Source organism: Eumetopias jubatus, unplaced genomic scaffold (genome assembly GCF_037043125.1).
Source record: "Eumetopias jubatus isolate StellerSeaLion01/CBP00866 unplaced genomic scaffold, mEumJub1_p1.0 scaffold_6, whole genome shotgun sequence".
Taxonomy (NCBI): Eukaryota; Metazoa; Chordata; class Mammalia; order Carnivora; family Otariidae; genus Eumetopias; species Eumetopias jubatus.
The window spans coordinates 78,875,983-78,902,413 of record NW_028274812.1 but is presented as its reverse complement, the minus strand read 5'-3'; the positions used below and the strand labels follow the sequence as shown (position 1 = coordinate 78,902,413).

Here is a 26,431-nt window from a genome sequence, read left to right as displayed (position 1 = left end):
TAAAGAAAACAGTTATGATCTCAGACCTGAAGACCCAGTTCACCAGGTCTTTACTCTCTCTCTTATTGCCAATAACTAAAACTAATATAATATTGAGCCACCCATTAGAATTTTACCTACACCTTGCATACGGTGATATAAAATAAGTCCAATGAAGTTAAAATTTTAAAAATAAAAGTCAAATTCTATATTTTATCATTAACTTCAAATAACTTTGTTCATTGGAAAATGCAGCCCTTGGGCCTTTCTAGAATAAAATGCATGAAAATGGACACACATACTTGGGGAAAATTTTGACTGACTCTCCTCTTTCTTCTTAAAATTCATACACTTGGACTCCTGGCAGAAGTATCTGAAACTCACAGATTACTAATTTTAATCCCCCATGAATCTACAAGTACATACTCAGCATCTCTGGTACATTACACATTACAAAAAGACTTCTGAGGATTTTGTTAAACATCCAAGCACCTGAAGTGTTCTGATCCAGGTAATCTAGGGACCCAATTTTTAACATACTAGGAGTTGACACAGTCATAAAAACAAACAAACAAAAAATACATAACACAAGAAGGAGTTGATCTAGGAGTTGACACAGTCATAAAAACAAACAAACAAAAAATACATAACACAAGAACAACATGTAGCTATCAATGCACAGCAGATGTTGCTACACAGTGAATTGTGTGGTCGATAGAGTACAGGCATAGTCAGTGCTTGCTCCACAGGGTTGAAGTCCTCCAAGTTACTTAATTAAATGATTCCTTCTATTTGTTTTCTTCTCATTGACGTTTAAGGAACCAGGCATAACTAAATGAATGAAATGTCTGCCTTCCCCCCCGCTACACACACACACACAAAGCCTGGAGAAAGTATTCTTCGACTAAAACTGAACTAAATCCTGAACTAAATCCTACAAGAGATCAATCCAAGGCTTCTTCTAGATTATATTGGAAAGGACCACTTCTGGTCTTGAAATTTATGAGCAGTTAGGAAAACATCTCTCTTGTATTCTTCCCTCAAGGTCTAGACCAAAGGCTGCACTCCTTTACTTACAATTCCCCAATAAGTAGCTCTCCCATGCTTTCAAATTCTAATTCAAACTCCTCAGAATGGTATACAAAGTCTTCAAGATAACAATCTCTACCTCCATTTCCAGATTCGTATTTGACCATTACATCACCCTGACACTCACTCCAGCCAAAGGTTAAGATGTTTTCAGATTATAAAACAAAGAAATGATTTGGCTCACTTAACAAAAGCCCCACAATGAAAAGGGCTTTAGAGTTGGTTGATAAAGTGCTTCACTGATAAGATAAAGAACTTGTGGTCTCTCCATCTCTAAGCTCTATCAAGTATTAGATTCATCCTAAGACTGGTTCCCCTGAAGTTGCATGATGACGTCCAATAGCAATGGAGGCTAAAGGCATCTTTCTACTCATCCAGCAGGAGACAAAAGGAGACTTCTGACAGTTTCTTTTAGGATTATGAAACTTCCCTCTTAGAATTTCCCAGGAAGTCTCTCTTTGGGTCTCATTGGTCCAGATTGCTGAACCAGAAACGAGCTAGTAAACTCCATGTTCTCTCACATTGCCATGCTTATCACATTCTTTTGCCTTTACCTTGAATTTCTTTTCCCCTCAAAACGCCTGGCCAGATCCTACTCATCTTGTAATACTTATTTCAAATGTCACCTCCTTTTGAAAAAGTCTCCTCATCATCTTACCCCTCTTTAAATTGAGTTAGTTGCCTCCTTTGTATTCCCAAACACCCCATAAAACCTCTATTTTAACACTGTAGTTGATTTTCTTGTCTAAATTTTCTAGGTGTGTGGACTGTGCATTGCTCATTGCTATAATCACAACACTTAGCACAGTGACTATCACTGACTAGGTACTTATAGTAGGTAACAAAAATTAATTAATTAGTGGAAGAATAAATGAAAACATGATCACCATAAAAAAAATCTCCCTAAATAAAAACTGAGAGCTGCCCTGCTAGTTATCCTAACACTCCTGTATTCAAGGAAAGTCAGGTCACTAGCCAAGAGGGGTCTTGAGAGCAAGGGTCAACACTGGTTATATGCTCAATAAATCTGAATGATGCATGAATGAATGAATGAAAAACTGAACGAGTGATACATAAATGTTACAAATTTCCTTAAAAAAAAAAAAGAAATACAATTCTCTGACAAGTCATCCTCTGGGTAGGAATCAAATCATAGTTCTAATTTGAATAATCATATTTTATAAATAGAAAACTGAGAGCTCTGGTTCCTGTTGTCTGGGAGGAAATACCCTACCTCACTCATCAAACCTCATTTCACAAACTGAGTTGCCCTCCTCATTGGTTTTACCGGTCTCTCAATTTAATGGTTTTCTTGCTGTGTTTTTTCAGAAACTTATGATTTCTTAGAAGTAATAGGAGCTACATTAGGGTAGCAATGGGGCCAAGAGTCAGATAAATAGCCAAGGTTCCTAATTCCTCCTCCTGTTTCCATTAGGTGAGCTCTGATTTTTATCCATTTTTTTATATTAAAGCTCTTTAAGACTTTACCCTGATTTTTAAAACATTAATCAAAATGGCTAGCATTTATTAATCATTCATGTTGTATCAGGTTAAGTGTTTAATATGGATTATTAGGGCCTGTAAAAACCCTATAAAATGTATACTATTAGCATCCCATTTTTATAGATTCAGAATCTGAACTTAAAAGAACACTCTGATGTTGAAATAATAATTTAATAAAAATTTCATGGAGATCAATTTGATAACATACATTCAAAACCTTTAAAATGTTTATATCTTTTGAAAATATTAATTCAATATCTTTAAGTTATATGGGCACCAATATGGACTGGTAAGACCCAAGGTATTTTCTTGATAATTTTGGCCTAAACTGGTCATTTTCATTCTATTTAACTTGTTGACAATCATTCTTCCTCAAAATAAAATATGCAAAATTAGTTCATAAGTTCATCAAAGTACAGATGTGGGTATTTTAAGTCTCTAGTCCTCCTGGGACTTCAGCCTCCCAGTACCAGCCCCTTGGCTCAAGTTTGCATGAAAGTCCAATTATTGTACAAAGCTACAAAGTGTTATAAAGAAATAAGAGGTATAATCCTGAAAAGAGAAAAAGTATTGGGGTTGGACTAATACAAAATAGATCTTGCATGCACCAAAATATATTAACGTCCAAAGTTGAAATGGTAAGCCCTTATTGGAACTTTTAGAAATTAATTATAAAGAGGTGAGCTATCTCCATAAAAATTTGTCTATAAGCCTAAAAATGTGCTCAATCCCCACAGTATTAAAGAACTATGAATTAAAAAACAAAATGTCATATTTTGCTTATTAAGTTATCATATATTGAAAAGAATGATAGAAGTCATTGTTCAAAAGCAAGAAATCCAAGAAATGGGCATTTAATATAAAGCACAACAGTGTAAACTTTGTAGGGGGGGATTTTAACAAGGTTTATCAAGAACCTTTTATTAAATATTTTTGCATTCCCCTTCATCCTAAGAAATAATCAGTAAGGCACACAAAGTTATAAGAATACATATTTCAGTATTATTTATAATACTGGAAAAACTTTAAGCAGCTTCAACATCCAAATTTAGGGGACTGATTAAATAAATTATGCTACATTCAATAGCGGAAAGTTATGATCCAGTCAATAAAATTTAATGACTTGGAAAATGCTAAAAATACTTAGCAAGTGTTTTAAAAAAAACAGTCTTTAAAATAGTATTTACCATATGAATTCATTTGCATTTTGAGAAAAAGAGACTGAAAAATGTTGCATGGATAACTCTGATTAGTAGAATTTAAAAGATTTCCTATATTTTCGAAGTTCTTTTCAATAAGCATATACTGCAATTATGCTCTAATAATTTTGAAAATAAGTGAACATAACTATGTCAGAGCCTACTGAGAGAGGAGAACAAAAAGGGACGACCCTGGCTGAACACAAGAAGTAAGCTAGGAAAGGAAATACTTACATATCTGGGGAGCAATACATTGAAGAGAAAAGGGATAGAAATGAATAAATAGCTTTCATTTCTTATATTTTGGACCAAAACAATTCAAACATGTTTTGGTCTTCAACTGACAGATTTAGAACAAACCAAAATACATGTACTAAACTCTATGAGGCAGGTTTGCAACTTGGGAATCCTTCCAGGTGCTGAGATAATCTATTCCTGAGAGGAGTAGTCATTAAAAGAAGCCCTACTAACAGTGGGGTATGAAGTTTTCAGGAAACACCATTCTCTCCACTGTTGAATCACTTCAAATTAGTTAATATCCTGCTAATACCCTTAATAAGCTTGCTTCTTTAGCCTAAAATCCTACAGATGACCTTGTCTGTGGTGAGAAAGAGGCAGAAGTTGAAAGTCTTTCCTATGGCCCCCAATGAGAATGATGGAGGATATTAATAGATGATTGAATCAGTTCAAAGTAAATAAATTCCTCAGCATGCAGACCAATCTGCTTCTTTTTTTAATTTGTATTTTTATTTAAATTCAATTAATTAACATGTAATCTATTATTAGTTTCAGAGGTAAAGGTCAGTGATTCATCAGTCTTACATAATATCCATTGCTCATTACATCACATGCACTCTTTAATGTCCATCACCCAGTTCACCATCCCCCCACCTCCCTCCCCTCCAGCAACCCTCAGTTTGCTTCCTATGATAAGAGTTTCTTATGGTTTGTCTCCCTCTCTGATTTTGTCTGATTTTATTCTTTCCTCTCTTCCCCTATGATCCTCGGTATTGTTCACTAAATTGCACATATGAGTGAGATCATATGATAATTGTCTTTCACTGATCGACTTATTTTGCTTAGCATAATACCCTCTAGTTCCAACCACATCCTTGCAAATGGCAAGATTTCATTTTTGATGGTTGAGTAGCATTCCACTTTATATACATACCACATCTTCTTTATCCATTCATCTGTCGATAGACATCTGGGCTCTTTCCATAGTTTGGCTATCGTGGACATTGCTGCTATAAACATTGGGGTGCAGGTGCCCCTCTGGATCACTACATTTTTATCTTTGGGGTAAATCCCTAGTAGTGCAATTGCTGGGTCATAGAGTAGCTCTATTTTCAACTTCTTAAGGAACCTCCATAATGTTTTCCAGAGTGGCTGCACCAGTTTGCATTCTTACCAGCAGTATAAGAGGGTTCCACTTTCTCCACAGCCTCACCAACATCTGTCTATTTCCTGACTTGCTTATTTTAGCCATTCTGACAGGTGTGAGGTGGTATCTCATTGTGGTTTTGATTTGTATTTGCTGTTCCTTCTCCAGCTCCTTTAGGTGTAAGGTTAGGTTGTGTATTTGAGACCTTTCTTGTTCTTGAGAAAGGCATGTATTGCTATATACTTCCCTCTTAGGACCTCCTTTGCTGCATCCCAAAGGTTTTGAACAGTTGTGTTTTCATTTTCATGTGTTTCCATGAATTTTTTAAATTCATCTTTAATTTACTGGTTGACACATTGATTCTTTAGTAGGATACTCTTTAGCCTCCATGTATTTGAGTTCTTTCCAAATTTCCTCTCGTGATTGAGTTCAAGTATCAAAGCACTGTGGTCTAAAAGTAGGCAGTGAATTATCCCAATGTTTTGGCACCAGTTGAGGCCTGATTTGTGACCCAGTATGTGATCTACTCTAGAAAATGTTCCATGTGCACTCAAGAAGAATGTGTATTCTGTTGCTTTAGGATGGAATGCTCTGAATATATCTGTGAAGTCCATTTGGTCTAGTGTGTCATTCAAAACCCTTGCTTCCTTGTTGGTCTTCTGCTTAGATGATCTGTTCATTGCAGTGAGTGGGGTGTTAAACTCCCCTACTATCATTGTATTATCAATGTGTTCCTTTAATTTTGTTATTAATTTGTTTATATAATTGGCTGCTCCCAAGTTAGGGGAATAAATATTTACAATTGTTAGATCTTCTTGGTGCATAGACCCTTTAATTATGATATAGTATCCTTCCTCATCTTTTATTACAGTTTTTCCTTTATAATCTAATTTGTCTGATAAAAGGATTATCACTGCAGCTTTCCTTTGATATCCATTAGCATCATAAATGGTTTTCCACACCTTCATTTTCAGTCTGGAGGTGTCTTTGGGTCTAAAATGAATCTCTTGCAGACAGCATATCGATGGGTCTTGCTCTTTTATCCAATCTAATACCCTGTGTCTTTTGATTGGAGCATTTAGCCCATTTACATTCAGAATAACTACTGAAAGATATGAATTTAGTGTCATTATTACCTGTAAAGTCACTGTTTCTGTATATTGTCTCTGTTCCTTTCTGGTCTATGTTACTTTTGGGCTCTCTCTTTGCTTACAGGATCCCTTTTAATATTTCTTGCAGGGCTGGTTTAGTGATCACAAATTCTTTTAGTTTCTGTTTGTCCTGGAAGCTTTTTATCTCTCCTATTTTGAATGACATCCTTGCTGGATAAAGTATTCTTGGCTGCATATTTTTCTCATTTAGCACCTTGATTATATCATGCCGTCCTTTCTGGCCTGCCAGGCCTCTGTGGATAGGTCTGCTGCCTGTCTAATGTTTCTACCCTTGTAGGTTATGGACCTCTTGTCCTGGGCTGCTTTCAGGATTTTCTCTTTGTCTCTGAGATTTGCAAGTTTCACTATTATATATCAAGATGTTGACCTATTTCTATTGATTTTGAGGGGGGTTCTCTGTGCCTCCTGGACTTGAATGCCTGCTTCCTTCCCCAGATTAGGGAAGTTGTCTGCTATAAATTGCTCCAACATATCTTCTGCCCCATCTCTCTTTCCCCTTCTTCTGGGATCCCAATTATTCTAATATTGTTTCACTTTATCATATCACTTATCTCTCAAATTCTCCCCTTGTGATCCAGTAGTTGCTTCTCTATCTTCTTCTCAGCTTCGTTATTCTCCATCATTTTGTCTTCTATATCACTAATTGTCTCTTCTGCCTCATTTATCCTAGCAGTTAGAACCTCCATTTTTGATGTCATCTCTTTAATAGCCTTTTTGATTTTGACTTGATTGGCTTTTAGTTCTTTTATTTCTCCAGAAAGGGATTCTCTAGTGTCTTCTACGCTTTTTTTCAAGCCCAGCTAGTATCTTTATAATCGTTATTCTGAACTTTAGTTCCAACATCTTACTTATGTCCATACTGATTAGGTCCCTGGCAGTCAGTACTGCCTCTTGTTCTCCTTTTTGAGGTGAGTTTTTCCATCTCATCATTCTATCCAGAGAAGAACAGATTAATGGGAGAACAAAATATACACTAAAGAAATCAGAAAAGATCCGAAACTGAAGAAAAACGTAATAAAAATTAAAACAACAACAACAACAAAAAGAGAATATAATCAGACAGGTGAACAGAACAGAGTAATCCACTGGATCCTGTGTGTATTTTGGTCTGTTAGAAAACTAGATCCTAAACTTGTAAAGAAAGAAAAACTTATATATGTACAAAAATAAAATTAAATACATTGAAAGGATAGAATGTAACTGTAAAAAATGAAAATTAAAAGGCAAAAAAAAAGGAATATAGACATTTGAACAAAACAGAGAAATATACTATATCCTGAGTGCATTTTGGTCAGTTTGTTAGAAGAACCTACATCCCAAAATTGTAAGGAAAGAAATACTTATATATATATATAATTAAATACAAGTATATATATATATATATATATATATATATATAATACAATGAAAGGATAGAATGTAATGGTAAAGATGAAAATTAAAAAATACTTTAACAAAAAAAAAGAGGGAGAATATGATCAGACAGGTGAAGGGAACAGAGCAACACACTAGATTCTGGGTGTATTTTGGTTTGTTTGTTAGAAGAAACTGCATACCAAAATCGTAAAGAAAGAAAAACATATATATATAAAATTAAATACAATGAAAGGATAGAATGTAAGTGTAAAAGTGAAAATTAAAAAAGATTTTTAAAAAAGAGTTCATTAAATAAGAAATTGGTTGAAAAAGGAAAGAGAAAAAATTAAAATTGAAAAACTGAAAAATTTTAGGAAAAAAACATGAATTCTACATACTATTTTCCCCTAGTGCTGGAGTTTTACAGTTCTCTATGACGGGTAAAGTTGGTCTTAGCTGGATGTTCTTGCTGATCTTCGGGGGAGGGGCCTGTTGTGCTGATTCTCTGGTGTCTTTGCCCCAGGCAGAAATGCACCCCCCTTGCCAGGGGGCCAGGTTAAATCAGCTACTCCAGATTGCTCTATGTCTTTTGCTCCCTGAAGGCTTTCCTAGATGCTTTAGAGGATGAGAATGAAAATGGCAGCCTCCCAGTCTCCAGCCCTGGAGCTGAGAGCTCAGGGCCCCACTCTTCAGTGCACCCTCAGGAAAAAGCCGTCAATCATTCCTGTCTTCTTGGTTTGTCTGCACTCAGTGCTCACACAGCCTTTGACGGAGTGTTTTTATTTCAGGTACGCAATCTTTTTTCAAGTCTCCAAACCCTGCAAATTCCTGCAGTGCACACTTGCGCCACTCCTCCCCGGGGAGGAAGGGGGGGGTTTCGCCAGGGTTCTGCCACTTGCTGGGCCCCTGCTTGGAGAGCAGTCACCCAACCACAGGGCAGTTTGTGGTATATGGCAACCCTGAGCTACGAGCCCAAACCTGGGCTTGCTCATTGCAGCAGGCTTCCCCGCTCTGATGCCTGGGAACTCTGCCACACTCAGGTATCCCTGGTCTTCCTGTTACCCTGGGGATCCCAAGACCACACTGCCCCACCTGGGGATTCTGCCCCATTTTGCCACCTGAGTGCCTTTCAGGCAGGGACATCCCTCACTGGAGCAGAATTCTAAAAGTCCTGATTTTGCGCTCCACTGCTGTATCACTTTTCTATGGTGGCTGACAGAGGATCCCTCCCCCACCCCAACCCCCTACCCCCTACGCCCAGTTTATCTTCCCACATATCACCTCGGATTCACTTCTCCAAACCTCCTTGCAGAAAGTGATCGCTTTTCTATTTGTAGAAAGTGATCACTTTTCTATTTGTAGAAGCTATTCTTTTAGATCTCTGGTTGAGTTCACAGGTGCTCAGAATGATTTGAGAGCTATCTAGCTGAATTCCTGGGGCCAGACAAAACTAAGGTCTCCTACTCCTCCACCACCTTGGACTATCTCCCAGCAATCTGCTTCTGATATCAAACTGCAAAGCTTCAAGCAAGGTACTTGAAGTGGTGTCCCCATCATAATAAGAAACGTTATCATCAATTTAAGAAAAACTTATCTTTTAAGGTTTTTTACCAATATTCCTATTAAGAACTTTTAACACAGTCATTTCACTATAAGCATTTCTCTCACTATGTTAGGAGGTTTAGAAAAAAATAAGTATATGAGACTTTGTCTTACACCTTACACTGGCAACATTTATCTTCTTACAAAGTACAAGGATGGTATGTCTTTCAGCTTCAGTAGAAGACTTACTCAATTTGCAAATTTGTCCCCATCTTTACTTTGAGAAATAGTATTAATGGATACATTTACAAAGGTAAACATACATGTTTAGTTTTTAATTTTTTTTTGCTAGAGCATGAAGGTCATATTCACTGCATGGTGAAAAATTAAATATGGTATATTCTGAGGGATTCTGCCAAAATGTCAGTCCCTTCTTAATGTTTCAATGGTCTCCTCGATGTTTAGTAATTTCATCAGTATGGTCTTCTTTAATCTTGCCTTACTTATTACCTGTTGTTAAAGGGTACTAAAGTAATCTATAAGTTTGACAGAAGTTTTTTTATTTCTTATTTTGAATGTGTCCAATTTCTATCAGTCTCATTGAGTTTGATTTCCATTCAGAAGTTAGTGAGTCTAAATTAAATAACACTAAGTCAAGTCATGTCTATTTTTATTGGCTCATAGAAAAATAGAATTGGAAGGAGGCTTAAAGGACAGCAATGACTGTCCCCAAAACAGGAATTTCCTCTTCAGCTTTTCTAGTGAATGGTCATCAAGACTCTATTTGAACATGACCAGACATGAGGAACTTTGTATGGTGGACACAGTGATGTGCTACCAGATACTCTTCAACGGATGACTTGTTGTCCAGCTGCCAGAGGGCTAACAGTAAACAGCCCTCTCCAAGGATTGCCTCAGCTGCATAGAGCTGCCTTGACCAGTACCCATTTCAGGATACCCACAGTCAATGACATATAAGATTAAGAAGGCCTAACTCTCCTGCCCAACTGAAAACAATTCTGAAGGGCCCCAGGCTTCCATATCAGTTCAACGTCTCAGGCAAAGTCCTTTTTAATTTCCCTGCTTTCCAAGAGCACTTTTCTATTTTCTATTTTTTTTAATTTGAATATAATTGACATACAATTTTGCATTATTTTGGATATACAATATAGTGCTTTAACAAGTTTCAACATTATGCTATGCTCACCATAAGTGTAGCTCCTATCTGCCACCATACAACACTATTACAATATCATTGACTACATTCCCTATGCTGTGCCTTTTATTCCTGTCTTATTCGTTCTTTAACTGGAAGCTTGTATCTCCCACACTCCTTCACCCATTTTTCCCATTCCCCTACCCCCCCTTCCCTCTGGCAAACATCAGTTTGTTCTCTGTATTTATAGGTCTGTTTCTGCTTTTGTTTGCTTATTCATTTGTTTTGTTTTGTTTTAGATTCCACATATGAGTGAAATATATGGTATTTGTCTTTCTCAATCTGACTTATTTCACTTAGTGTAATACCCTCTAGGTCCATCCATGTTGTCACAAATGGCAAGATCTTATCCTTTTGTATGGCTGCATAATATTCCTGTGTGTGTGTGTGTGTGTGTGTGTGTGTGTGTGTGTGTGTGTGTGTGTGTGACATCTTCTTTATCCATTCATCTATTGATGGACACTTAGGTTGCTTCCACATCTTGGCTATTGTAAATAACACTGCAATAAATATAAGAATACATGTATCTTTTTGAAGTAGTGTTTTCCTTTTCTTTGGGTAAATACCCAATAGTAGAATTATTGAATCTTATGGTATTTCTATTTTTAATTTTTTGAGGGAACTCCAAACTGTTTTCCATAGTGACTATACCAAATTACATTCCCACCAACAGTGCATGACTAAGGGGTTAATAAGCAAAATATATAAAGAACTTACATAATTCAATACCAAAAAACAATCCCCCAAAAAAGGGCAGAAGACCCAAATAGACATTTTTCCAAAAGCACTTTTCAATAAATTCTCTGCACACTAAACCCTGCCTCAGAGACTGCTTCAAGGGACCCCTATCTGCAAAGCTACCTTTGCATATAGCCTCATCCATCATTGGCTTTGTTTTAATCCTATTGAACCCAAAAATATGCCTCTTGCATTTCTACTTAGAGAATCTTCTCCCGAGGCACCTGGGTGACTCAGTTGGTTGAGCATCCGACTCTTGATTTCGGCTCAGGTCATGATCTCAGGGTCATGAGATCAAGCCCCACATTGGGCTCATGCACTGGGCATGGAGCCTGCTTAAGATCCTCTCTCTGTCCCTCCCCTCTCTCTCTCTCTCTCTAAGAAAAGAAAGAAAGAAAGAAAGAAAGAAAGAAAGAAAGAAAGAAAGAAAGAAAGAAAGAAAGAAAGAAAGGAAAGAAAGAAAGAAAGAGGAAAGCTCCTGTCTTCAGAAACAACATAAATAGGAAGAATATTCAGTTGTTTTAAAATTCCTTTTAATATTTGACTCTGGGGACGCCTGGGTGGCTTAATTGGTTAAGTGTCTGCCTTCAGCTCATGTCATGATCCCAGGGTCCTGGGATCAAGTCCCGCTTCGGGCTCCCTGCTCCACGGGGAGCCTGTTTCTCCCTCTGCTTCTGCCTCTCTCTCTCTCTCTCTCTGTCTCTCATGAATAAATAAATAAAATCTTTTAAAAAAATAAATTAAAAAAAATATTTGACTTTGTTGGAATTTCTCAAAATATAAAGAAATAATCAATATTATGACAATATAACTACATCAATATTAATGTCAACATATAACTTGCAATTCTTTCTCTAAGTATTAAAAAAGAAATTTATTACAATGGAATATTATTCAGCCATAAAAAGAATGAAACTTTGCCATTTGCTTAAACATGGGTAGACCTTGAGGCATTATGCTAAGTAACATAAATCAGAAAGAGAAAGACAAATACTGTATGATCTCACTTAAATGTGGAATCTAAAAAAGAAAAAGAAAAAGAAAAAACAAAAACCAATAAATAAGAAATCTGAAAACACTTCCTACATCATTCTCTACTTGCCATTATCTTGAAATATGAAGATACATACTAAAAAAAAAAAAAACAACTCTTCTGTGTGATAATTTTACATAGATTTCTCCTCTCTAAAATATGCCTTAATCTCCCCTTCTAAATACATGTATTTCCCCTCCATATTAAACAATTTTCTCTAAATTTACAGATCTAGGTTTAAAATCTAATGACACACTTACTAGTCATGTGGTCTTTGGCAAGTTTTTCAAACTCTGAGTCCCTATTTTCTAATCCTAAAAATGTAAAAATACAGCCTAGAAGTGTGTTTTGAGAAATAAATAATCTATCCATGTAAACTGACACAGTGGTTAAGAGCACTGGAGTCAGATGTCTACATTTTAAATCCAATAAAGTTAGTTAACTTTGTAAGAAATCATTTTTCCCATACATAGATTGGAGATAATAATAGCACTTCCTTTATGGCTATGGCTATAAATTTTATATTTATATAAATGAAATAATCCACATAAATAATTTAGTATAATGACTGCTTAACTATTATTAGCTGCTATTATTTTTTAAGAACCTGGAATACAATAGACACGCAATAATTGTTGGTGCTATCACTCTCCTCTCTATCACCAACCACTACATCTTTTACCTTTAACTATTCTCTATGGAAAGTACATATGTCCTTTAACTATCTTGTTCTTATCAACAGTGATGGGTAAGGGACACATGTCTATGTTTTTTTGGCAAATAACCCTAAAGCCCTAATTTAAACCCTCTTTAATGCTTTAGTCCGATTTTTTAGGATCTTTCTGAGGATTTTTTTTGAAAACTTCATCCAGTTTAACACTCCACTAGTGCTAAATGAAACCCAAGGTAGATGGATAAACAAATGTATTTCATATTTATTGCCTTAGGCAATTTTTCACATAGGCAGCCCATGTAATATTTCACCTAGCATAACCTTGAACTATCTCTTTCTACCCAAAGGGTAAGTTTTCTTGAATAGATATAATTTTTATTTTTTTTTTAAAGATTTTATTTACTGATTTGACAGAGACACAGCGAGAAAGGGAACACAGGCAGGGGGAGTTGGGGAGGGAGAAGCAGGCTCCCCGCTGAGCAGGGAGCCCCATGTGGGGCTCAATCCCAGGACCCTGGGATCATGACCCCTGAGCTGAAGGCAGACGCTTAACAACTGAGCCACCCAGGTGCCCCTTGAATAGATATAATTTTTAAAGAATATAAGCATATTACTATATACTTTAATGATCCTCAAACAGCATGAATGAGATTTAGGAGGGAGAAGGGAGCCTTTGTGATCCAACATGATCTTACATGGCTCATTAGAGCTTTTACTGTGTCATTTTCTTTAATTCATACTCATTAAAGTTGCTTTTTTCTTCCTTAATGAACTACTCTTACACAAAATTCCATAACCAGTTATGTACTTTTAAAAATATGTCTTGTTATCAAGGCACAGGTTTACAAAAAGACAGTTATTCAGTGTTAGTACTTTAATCCCAATCTGACACAAACCCTAAATCTTCTATTAGTCAATATATTTTCATTATTCTTGGCAGACCAATAAGCACTATAAAAATAAGTCAAATACCACTTTTTTTAAAAGATTTTTTTTTAGAGAGAGAGAGAGAGAGCGTGTGTGACCCTCATAGGGTGAGGGAAGGGGAGGGGCAGAGGGAGAGAGAGAATCTTAAGCAGGCTCCATGCCCAGCATTCAGCCAGAGGCGGTGCTCCATCTCATGACCCTGAGATCATAACCTGAGCAGAAATCAAGAGTCGGCCGCTTAACTGACTGAGCCACTCAGGTGCCCCACAAATACCACTTATTAATTCTACTTCAATTCAATAATGTTTGACTTCACAAATTTTCTTTAAAACTAAGAAAGGTGATTCTGAATTAAAATAAAAATTTTCATTTTCCTATCATGCCAAAATGTTTCAAATATTCTTGTGCTAAATGACAGAACATTAATTTAAGAGTGACAAGTACTGCCACAAACTTCATTATGCTAATACTAATTAAAATTTCTAACTTAGGGTAAAGTCAGATCAATTCATTCAAAAATAGAGGCAGCTATTGTTATTAAGCATGGCATAATGGAGATAGATTAATCAAACCTACATCTATACATACATAGACTCTTTAAATAACTCTAAATTCTAGATGCCTCAGTTTCCCAATTTATCAATAAGAAACGATATTCTTCCTCCTGACAAATTTGCAAGTTTGCTTTGAAAATGAACCATTTCCATCAATTGTGAAATTAAAATTCCTCAACTAATAGAACTACAAAAAAGAAATCTTGAGTTTGGGAAAAATACTTTAAATAGGAAGGAAATATAAATGTGGAACTGCAAGGAGAAATAAGTCTGCTATTATATTTGGAGACTTCAACGTCCTTCTTTCAGTAGGAATACTTCAGATAGAATGCAGAATGCAACAAAAAACCTAACTGTACTTATTACAAATGTATAAAGCAACCTCACAGAAAGGAGTAGGAAAAAGGTACTGACCTCAGTACATATGGAAATGAATAGAATCTGTAAAACTAAAGTCAAAAGGAACTGCACATAAGCATTGCACTCTAATTGGTAAAGCTGGATGTACAGATTAGCAATTCTGACACTGCATACATGTATACTGCAATTGAATAATTAGGTAAGTGGATGGCAGTGGGTGGGAGCCAGATTTCTCACTACCGGAGTGGAAATTCACAGACGAGTAAGGGGAAGAGGCTATAATGATCCATGTAATAATGTATTAGAGTTGGAGACTTTAATAAGAACTCGTATTTTACTGGTTACATATAGAAATATGTGTGTGTCTGTATACGTGGGTTAGTACAAACACATACATTTATATACTCTGTCAGCTGAGGGGGCCTAGAAGCAATGGCATCCTAGTAGCAACAAGAATACCTAAGGCCCAGGGGAGCCTGGGTGACTCAGTCAGTTGAGTGTCTGACTCTTGTTTTTGGCTCAGGTCATGATCTCACAGTCTTGAGATGGAGGCCTGCATCAGCCTTTCACATTCAGCATGGAGAATGCTTGTCCATCTCCCTCTGCTCCTCCCTCTGCTCCTCCCACTGCTTGTGTGCTGGTGCACTCACTCTCTCTGAAGTAAATAAATAAATAAAAGCTTAAAAAAAAAAAAAGAATACCTAAGGCCCAGATCTTGGTTTAATACCATTTTTCAGTAAAAGGAACCACAGAAATGGTTAATTCTAGAACAGGAGCAGGAAATATACAAGGTGAGCTCTTGTAGTGACAGAAAGTAAGTTCCTATGGAGTATTCCCAAAAAAGGCAAATCATAACGATAGGAGTATGTCAAACAGGCACAAGAACCAGCTGAAAGAGATTCCAGTGGCCAAAGTGGAACAACTTGAATAACAAAATTAAGTAGTATTGGATTATAGCCCAAGTATAAAACCAATATCATGAGTCCATACTGCTATAAATAAATGGTTAAATTAATCAATGCAGAAAAGACAGATCTCCCTTGCAGAAGATTTTCTAAATAAATTTATATATATAACTCCACCCTACAGGAGGGGAAGCAAAACTCCTGGCTCCTTAAGTATAGGGTGCCCATAGTAACTTCCTTGAGAAGAGTACATTATGGAAAGGGAAAGAAAAGAGTAAGTTTAAAGTAGAGAAACCTAAAAACCACTATTTCAGCCAGGTGATCAAGGTCAACATCAACAGTCATAAATCATGTTGACAGTATACAACCTTGATATAATGTAATGAAAATGACACTTTACCTCTGTGATTTTCCTCCTGAAAACCCACAACCCAGCTAATTAGGAGGAAAAGTTCAGAACAATTTGAACAAAGGGACATCCTACAATATACCTAACCAGTACTCATGAAAATGGCCAATGTCATTGAAAATAAAGCAAGTCTGAGAAACTGTCAGAGCCAAGAGGAGCCTAAGAAGACATAACAAATAAATGTAATGTGGTAACCTGGATGGGCCCCTAAAGCAGGGGGAAAAAAAGTCATTTAATAAGGGATAAACGACATCTAAATGACCTGCTACTTTAATTACAATCAAAAGACCCATGAGGCAAATTGTAATAACCAAACTGAGCTCAAAGTATGTACTAAGCCTTATGCCTTCACTGTTTAACAATGAAAATAAACGAACTAAGTATTCAATTCATGGGAAAAGAAAAACCTAAAAATTAGAAATATAAGGAAAACAAGAGGGGAGAAGTAGTCTTAAATATATATTTTTTTTAAAATCCATGAGTAACAAAAGAAAAAAAAATCTGGCAAATAATCTAAATTTTATTTAGAACATGAACCAGACATACCTCCAGCAACTTGGTTTACTTTAGCTTTGCTTTGTAAAGGAAAAACACTGGTATCCATAAGCAAAAGAAGAAATGGAATATAACAGATAAAATTGTATTATTTTGCATTATAACAGGCAGACTGAGGGAACATGAAGCAGTTTTAGATACAGACCCTGCAACGCATGACATTATAAGTCAGCCCAGCAAGTATACAAATAACTTGTAGGTGAGACAACATTAAGAACCACATGAATACTTATACTACAGCTGTAAGTAGAGTCAGCTATATACAGGAGGAGAAACAGGATATTTCAGTAACAGGAAAGCTGCACAAGGAGAAAGTTTCCAGAAGCAATGGATAATCAGGAAACCAAGCCACAGTGACATCAGGCAGACTGGATTCAGCATAGATGGAAAACCAGAGGGTCCCTTTCTGTGCTACAGTCTATGAAACAGATACCAATTAAAAAGTGGCTGGATGCCCAAGGTTTGTCAATAAAATAGCAGGTCAATTTTCAAAAGATAGAGGAAGAGAAAGGGGAAGGACAGAAGAAGAAAGACTAAGAAGGAAGTAGAACAAATACAATCTGGTTCCTTCTGAGGAGGCATCATCACAATAATTCCATTCCGTTAGCTTTCAGAGACTCATCATTTTAGGACGGATGAGTACCTCTGAATCCCCTCATTTTACACATAGGAAACATGTTTCTAGATGAGGAACAAGGAAAGTCACACATTTAAGGAGAAACTCCAGACTCCAGATTTACAGTAGTTATTATTCCCTGATACAGTATAACCTCCTATTTACTCCAACAAAAGATACGATACAAAGTAATGTTCCATTATTTTTCACTATTTTTTTCACTTCTTTATGATATTTTTATTTTTGTGTATCTTGAGCAGCACCTACATTGCTGAGGGGTAAGAAAAGAAAGGAAAAGAAAAAAAGGAAGCTATCTCCAAACTCCATTTGGTTCAATTTCTATAGGGCTTTTTCTGCTGAACCCAAGACACTGAGAGTGTCGGATAGAAACAGTCCAACAAAGTGCTATCCTATAGGGACTTCAGCACATCCATCCGGATTCTTATTCAAATGTGTAAATCTCCTCAAAGCCCCCAGTAACAGAATGTAAATACCATTTTTGTCTTTCAATACAAGATCAAGACACAATTTAAAGTTCTTTGTAATACTCCTAGCATCCTAGTTCCCAGGCCTCTGAGAGCACTTAAGGACACAAACCTGCCACTGGCAATGTTGCGCAGTTCAATTAAGCTGGAAATAGGAAGTAATTCTAAGAGTCTGAATAGGTTCTTGATGAAAATATTGGTTAGGAAAATGATTGTGCCCTCATGCCTATCCAGCACATCTGGTAGGAAAGGACTGCTACTTTATTTGCATTCCATGAACAATTAAAAAAGTAATTTGCGGTTTGGGACAAACAAAGAAATGTGAAACAGCAGTTGACTGAAAGCTTCCCCTTTAAAGAGTAAAATTGACTAAATGACTTTAAAGTACATTTTTCCTGTAAAAGCTTCATTAATTGAGTTCTATTACTCTATGATTTATCCTGGTTTGATATTTATCTTTGCAGTAAACAATTTTGCAGAAATTGGGGGTGGAGGGAACTGTACCCTAGAGAAAAGGGTTAAAAGACATGAAAGAGAAGAGTTGTACAAAGATTGACTGGGCAAAGGAATCACCATAGACCCAAGGGGGACGTAGAGAGGGAGGAAGAGAGAGGACAGAAGAAAGTTGACAAGTCATGCCACAAACAACAGAGGGAAAACAGGGGTGAAAGGAACCAAAGCTCTTTTTGCAGGAAGGTCAGGAGGTGTGAGCAGAGGATTTGCTAATAGTCCAGGCAGATAAGCATGCTGCAAAGCCTATTTACATCATCAATGGTGTTTCCTAGAGGACTGAACAGACTGGAGGTCAGGTCCTTAAAGATGTACTATCGTTCAGGCACAGGACCCATAGGCAGGATATAGACAGATTCAGATTTTGTTGACCTGAAGAACTACATTTTCCTTAGGAAATTTCTGACCTAATATTTAGTACATTTCATTTCTAATTGCTAAGTAAAGTTACATTGAGATCATTCTGCTTAAAAGTGTCAGGAACTCAATTTCAGACATGCTGATGTGTTCTAGAAGCAGTGGCTACATTCTATAACACTGAGTATCTGTAGATCAGGAAATGAGTTGAGAAGGAGGCAAGTTTGTTAGGAACAGGGTTTAACCCTATAGTAATAAACACAGGAAAGTATAACCTGCTGAGTTATAATATAGGGTGCACTCTTATTTTCAATATTTCCCCTGAATCTGAGATTCCTTTTCCATTAACTAATCTAGGGAGAACAATCACAAGATCTGTATACCACAATCTATACCCCCTTCCAACCCTTTTGCAGACATTACTAATTAGTCACAGAGCCTCAGGCAGGACTCAGCTTTATCCTAGCATTCAACTGATAAGAGCTGACATGAGAGTCAAAGAAATCAGCTTCCCACCTGTGATCTATTTGGTTATGTTCTGAGATACCTTACTCAAAAGTTAGTAATTCATAAAAAAAAAAAGAAAGAAAAGAAAAAAGAAAAAGTTAGTAATAGTAACTGCACTCAGTCCAAATACTTAGCACTGAAAAATAAAAGTGAAACTGGAAAAGTTTAGAGAACTACAAAACCCTCTTTAAAATTGCTATGAGACTTCTCAGAGTGAGTTCTTTTTTTTTTTTTTTGAGAAGTCCATTTTAAATTCAGTTTTTCTGTAATAAACATGAAGTTGTATGGTGTTTTCTAACCTTCAACAACCTTCCACATACAGATTTTTAAATTTGATTCTTATTGCAACTCTGTCTGATAAGAGGGGGACAGAATTAAACAAAAGCAAGAACCGGACAGAAGATAAGAAATGGAGGCTCTAGTAATTTCGCTTTGAGGATTTTAAAAGGCAGAAGTATTTCTGTTCCCAGGGAGGGGCTTGTAATTTCTCTTCTCCTCAGTTCAGCACTAAACACACTCTTCGATCTGCTTTATTTAAGTGGACCTGCCATACCCATGATTTTTCTTTGCATTTCTAACTATATTTCTGAGGCTAAGAATAAAATTGAAATCACAACTGTTCCAAAACTTGATCTTAGAAACATAAACAATCACCAAATTAATATGTTTGAAGAATACTTCTACTTTCACACACTTTTTCTCTAGAGAAAATCAGATACATTTTTCCTAGATCTAATACATTTCAGAGCAAGTGATCTTAAGTATAGGTGATTAAACCAGACCTTTGTTACCACAGATTGACATCAAAGACATCTTTGTCCTCTAGTAGCAAAAAAAAAAAAAAAAAAATCAGTCTGAATTAATACTGAGATCCTTTCAAAATTTCAACTACCCCCCTGCTCTAGTCACCTAGTATAGAGAATATATACCAATTGATCCCTATGGGCTCCTTATAACTTGGTTTTTGACTGCTAAACTTGCTATTTTTATATACAACTATGATATCCTTTACTATGATGATTCAAATTATGTATGATCCAAAATAGAAATCAAGTCCTGACTCAGCATAAACAAAAACCTAGTACAGAATACCCCACAGATTCAATCAAATCAATTTTCTCTAATTTAAGATGTACATTACTCTGGATACATATTTTCTTATACTCTATATAAGTCTTCTAGGATTTTTTTATTATGAATTATTGCCAGCAAAAATGCACCTCATGAAATCCAGCTCATAGAAATGCTAGTTACATTAAACAAATTGATCTCACACCACTCAAAGTGCCTACCTTATTTTTCTGTGTCTTCACTTTAGTACTTCTTAGATTTGAGAGATTAATAACGAAGTTGGAAATGCAGTTCCTGGGAAATGTTTCCATGTCATTGTGTTTTTATTCACAAACCGTTGGGGGTAGGAAGCCTAGAGCCAGAAGGAGGACGTGACCACGCTGTCATTTAATGATGAGTAAAAACAATTCTGAAATGTTTCTTTTTTAATTTTATTTTTACTATGTTATGTTAGTCACCATACAGTACATCATTAGTTTTTGATGTAGTGATCCATGATTCATTGTTTTCGTGTAACACCCGGTGCTCCGTGCAATACGTGCACTCCTTAATACCCATCATCGGGCTAACCCATCCCCCCAGCCCCCTCCCCTCTAGAACCCTCAGTTTGTTTCTGAGTCCATAGGCTCTCATGGTTCATCTCTCCCTCCGATTCCCTCCCCTTCATTTTTCCCTTACTTCTCCTAATGTCCTCCATATGTTCCACAAATAAGTGAAACCATATGGTGATTGACTTTCTCTGCTTGACTTACTTCACTTAGCATAATCTCCTCCAGTCCCGTCCATGTTGATGTAAAAGTTGGGTGTTCATCCTTTCTGATGGCTGAGTAATATTCCATTGTATACATGGACCACATCTTCTTTATTCATTTGTCTGTTGACAGAAATGTTTCCTAATTTAAACACTATTTGACTGATGGGGGTGGGGGAGATGTAGCCAGAGAAGTAAGCACCCATGCTGACTATTGACAAATTTACCTTCCTGGCACATCAAAATGCCCACCTACTACTAAACGCTGCTCACAAACTTCACTACTTTCCAACATTCAGTTAATATGAGATGGAACTAAAGGAGAATAAAATGTTTTTATTTGTGAAAGTGGATACTTGCTCAGTAAACACCAGGAAAATTTAGTTGTACTGTTTTCATCATTAATCTAATATTTATTCACTGATATGGGGAATTCCTTAGTAGGATAAATAAGACATTATTTTCCAAGATTTATTCATTTGGTAAGTTTTTCAAAACATTTTATAGCAACAAACTCTCTGTGTGGGCAAAACTGAAGAGAAACAGAGCTGCTAAAAGCCCACTCATTATTTGGGAGTTTTGTGTACCACAGTGCTTGGACTTCTGGCTTCAACTCTTTTTTTTTTTCTTTTTTGGCTTTTCATGGAAGTATTTATTCCATTCACATTTAATTTAATTATTGATGTATCAATATCAAACATCTTACTATTTGCTCTCTTTTTACTAACTGAACTATATTACTTTTTCTTTTTTTATTTTATTTTAATTCCAGTATGGTTAACATACAGTGTTATACTAGTTTCGGTGTACAATATTGTGATTCAACAGTTTTGTATATTCCTTAGTGCTCATCAAGATAAGTGTACTCTTAATCCCCTTCACCGATTTCACCCATCACTCCCTCTCACCTCCCCTCTGGTCACCATCTGTTTGTTCTCTATAGTTAAGAGTCTGTTTTTGATTCCTCTCTTTCTCTTTGCTTTGTTCATTTGTTTTGTTTCTTAAATTCTACATATGAGTGAAATTATATGGTATTTGTCTTTCTCTGACTGACTTATTTCTCATAGCATTATACTTTCTAGGTCTATCCATGTTGTTGCAAATGGCAAGATTTCATTCTTTTTTATGGTTGGATAATATTACATTATATATGTATATATATGTACCAGCTCCCTGTGTTCACAGATCACCAATGCCTTCAGCACACCCTCCAAGGACCCCTTCTCATCTGCCCCAATGACCAAACCAGTGACGGTGATAGCACCACAGTCTCCTGCCTTTCAAGTATTGCCCATTGGCCTGACTGACCCAGCTCCAGGGGGTCGCCCGTCTACCCCACATGCATTAACTCCATCGGTGTTGTCTGCTCCCATTGTAGCTAATGGCACTGACTCAGCCTTCCATGTGCTTGCTGCTAAGCCAGCCCATACTGCTCTAGCACCCGTAGCAATGCCTGTGCGTGAAACCAACCCCTCCCACGCCCCTGATGCTGCTAACAAGGGAATTGCAGCCACACGTTCAGGGACTGAGTGGGGTCAATCTTCTGGTGCTGCATCTCCAGGTCTCTTGCAGGCTGGTCACAGACGCACTCCCTCCAAGGCTGACCGCTGGTTAGAAGAGGTGTCCAAGAGCGTCCAGGCGCAGCAGCCCCAGGCCTCAGCTGCTCCTCTGTAGCCAGTTCTCTAGCCTGCTCCACCCACTTCCATGACCCAGCCAGCACCGCCTTTCCAAGGGAACGCGTTCCTCACCTCTCAGCCTGTGCCAGTGGGCGTGGTCCCACCCCTGCAGCCAGCCTTTGTCCCTGCCCAGTCCTATCCTGTGGCCAATGGGATGCCCTATCCAGCCCCTAATGTGCCTGTGGTGGGCATCACTCCCTCCCAGACGGTAGCCAATGTGTTTGGCACTGCAGGCCACCCTCAGGCCGCCCACCCCCATCAGTCTCCCAGCCTGGTCAAGCAGCAGACATTTCCACAGTATGAGATGAGCAGTGCTACTGCCAGTCCCTTCTTTAAGCCACCTGCTCAACACCTCAACGGTTCTGCAGCTTTTAATGGTGTAGAGGATGGCAGGTTGGCCTCAGGAGATAAGCACACAGAGGTTCCTGCAGGCACCTGCCCAGTGGATCCTTTCAAAGCCCAGTGGGCTGCATTAGAAAGCAAGTCCAAGCAGCGTACTAACCCCTCTCCCACCAATCCTTTCTCCAGTGACTTACAGAAGACGTTTGAAATTGAACTTTAAGCGGTCTCTATGGCTTATGTATTTTGTCTGTACTTAGCAAGGGCAGGGGCAGAGGTCAAAGGAGCAAAGGGAACTTTGTGTTCCCAGTCAGTATACTTTTCACCAATCCCAAAGGTCCCAAGGCATGTCCAGGCAGAGAGTGCTAGGAGAGGTGATTTTGAAAAAAATGGAAAAAACATTCCTAGAGAAGAGCTGTCTTGCAGTTAGGTTAAAGAAGTCAAGGAAATGTTGCCCTCTGTCCCCCTCCTACTCCCTCAGCCCCTTACAAATCTCTGGCAACAGAGAGGCAGAAATATCTGAACAGGAATCTGTATTCAAAGCACATTTACTGGAATATAAAACACAATGGGAAGCAAAAAAAAAAATATATATATATATATATATAATGGAATATATATATATACCACTTCTTCCTTATCATTCCTCAGTTGATTGACACTGGGCTGCTTCCATAATTTGACTATTGTAAATAATACTGCAATAAACACAGAGATGCATATATGCCTTCAAATTAATGTTTTTGTATTCTTTGGGTAAATACCCAGTAGTGCAATTATTGGATCATAGGAGGGTTCTATTTTTAATTTTTTGAGGAACCTCCAAACTGTCTTCCACAGTGGCCCCACCAGTTTGCATTGCCACCAACAGTGGAGGTCATTTCCCTACACATCCTCACCAATAACTATTCCTTCTTCTGTTTTTTATTTTAGTCATTCTGACAGGTGTGAGGTGATATCTCATTGTGGTTTTGATCTGCATTCCCTGATGATGAATGATGTTCAGCATTTTTTCATGTGTCTGTTGGCCATCTGTATATCTTCTTCAGAGAAATGTCTGTTCAGGTCTTCTGTCCATTTATTAATTGGATTATTTGTTCTTTTGGTGTTGAGTTGTATAAGTTCTTTACATATTTTAAATATTAACCCTTTATCAGACATCATTTGCAAATATCTTTCCCCATTCAGTTTTATGTTTCCTTTGCTATGCAGAAGCTTTTTATTTTGATAAAGTCCCAGGCATTTATTTTTGCCTTTTCCCTTGCCTCAGGAGACAGGTCTAGAAAAATGTTGCTATGACTGATGTCAGAGAAATTACTGCCTGTGTTTTTTGCTAGGATTTTTGTTTCAGGTCTCACTTTTAGGTCCCTAATCCAGTCTGAGTTTATTTTTGTATATGGTGTAAGAAAGTGGTCCAGTTTCATTCTTTTGCATGTAACTATCCAGTTTTCTCAAAACCATTTGTTGAAGAGACTGTCTTTTTCCCACTGCATATTCTTGCCTCTTTTGTCGAAGATTCATTAACCATATAACTACGGACTTGCTTCTGGGCTTTCTATCCTGTTCCATTGATCTATGTGTCTATTTTTGTGCCAGTACCATACTATTTTGATTACTACATCTTTGTAGTGTAACTTGGAATCTGAAATTGTGATACCTCCAGCTTTTTCTTTTTCAAGATTGCTTTGACTATTCAAGGTCTTCTGTGGTTCCATACAAATTTTAGGATTGTTCTAGTTCTGTGAAAAGTGTTGCTGGAATTTTGATAGGGATTGCATTAAAACTGCAGTTTGCTTTGGGTAATGGACATTTCAACAATATTTGTTCTTCTAATCCATGAGCATGGAATTTGTTTGTGTCATCTTCAATTTCTTTCATCAGGGTTTTATAGTTTTCAGAGTACAGATCTTTCACCCCTTTGGTTAAGTTTATTCCTAGGTATTTTACTCTTTTTGATGCAATTGTAAATGGGATTGTTTTCTTAATTTCTCTTTCTGCTACTTCATTATTAGTGTATAGAAATGCAACAGATTTCTGGACATTGATTTTTTTATCCTGCAACTTTACTGAATTCATTTATCAGTTCTAGTAGTTTTTTGGTGGAGTCTTTAGTGTTTTCTATATATAGTATCATGTCATCTGCAAATAGTGAGTTTTACTTCTTCCTTACCAATTTGGATGCCTTTTATTCCTTTTTCTTGTCTGATTGCTGTGGCTAGGACTTCCAGGACTATGCTGAATAAAAGTCGTGAGAGAGGACATCCTTGTCTTGTTCCTGACCTCAGTTTTTTACCATGGAGTATAATGTTAGCTCTGGGTTTTCATATAAGGCCTTTATTATTGAGGTATGTTTCCTCTAAACCTACTTTGTTGAGGATTTTTATCATGAATGGATGTTGCAATTTGTCAAATTCCTGGCTTCAACTCTTACTACCTATGTGACTTTGGGCAGTCCTTTAATATTTCCAAAGTTCTAGTTTTTCACCTACAATATACTCTTCTCTCTTAGAATTGTGCTAAGTGCTAGCACATAGTTGCCCTTGGGGAACAGAGGGAGGAGAACTAATACAGTGTGGGCAAAATGATGTTAAAAGAAAATCCCGGTTTCAATTTCATCCAATTCAAAATTTTTCTAACAGTAGGTACAAAAGCTACAGGCTCTAGGGATCCCAGTCCTATTCATAAGCAAGCCTTACTGCTGAGAGGAGAGATTAGGGAGTGGGGTTTGGGATGGTAAAAGTGAAATGGAGAAAAAAAAATCAGTAGTTTGTTAGTTTGTCTATTTTGCATAAATTTCCATGCAGTCAATTCAAAGGTCCTTAACTTCAAATGTATATAATGTACTCATTCATGCTGTACAGACTCAAAATTCAAGCCACAGCCTGGAAACATGATTAACATCTAATCACACATCAATGAAGGGGAAAAATTTCTGAGATTGGAGTTGAAGCAGAAGGCAGTGTGCCTGAATGCCCTTTATTCTGTGTGCCACTGAGGCCTGAGTCTATAATGCAAGGATCTTCAAGACACAGCTGCCTGAGGACAATCATCTACATTGACTATGTTACATGCATTGGAAGGTAAAAGGTACCACAACCCCACAGGGTGCCCAGTAGATTTCCTGATACCTCACTGGTGTAAAGGGTCATGGACAATAGTTTCTACTCTCTGGAAGTTAATTCCTTTTTTAATTGAGAAAAAAAAAGCATTTGAATAAAACATTTCAGTATGTAAAACCTAATTTGTCCAGAACAGTCCCTGGGCCTAAAGCCTTAGCCAAATGACTAGGCAAACAGAGAAAGGCCCTCTACTTTGCATCCCAGAATCCCCCTTAGGTACAGATAACCCAACACAGGTATTGCCATACCCAGACTCAGTGATTTAATTTGACAAGAAAGCAATGATTCTAGTGCTCAGTATTTTCCAGAGCCTTAATATACCCAAGATCTGTGGCCAAACACCAGACCAGTTACTTTACCATGAAGGGGCCTTTTGAGGTTAAAGTGAACATCATGATCCCACCTC

At 37.2% G+C, this 26,431-nt stretch overlaps 1 pseudogene; it reads left to right on the top strand.

The window, feature by feature from the left end:
• Window positions 1-23,330, top strand: part of LOC114213004 (protein numb homolog pseudogene) — a 148,920-nt pseudogene extending 125,590 nt beyond the window's left edge.
• Window positions 23,331-26,431: the final 3,101 nt, after the last annotated feature.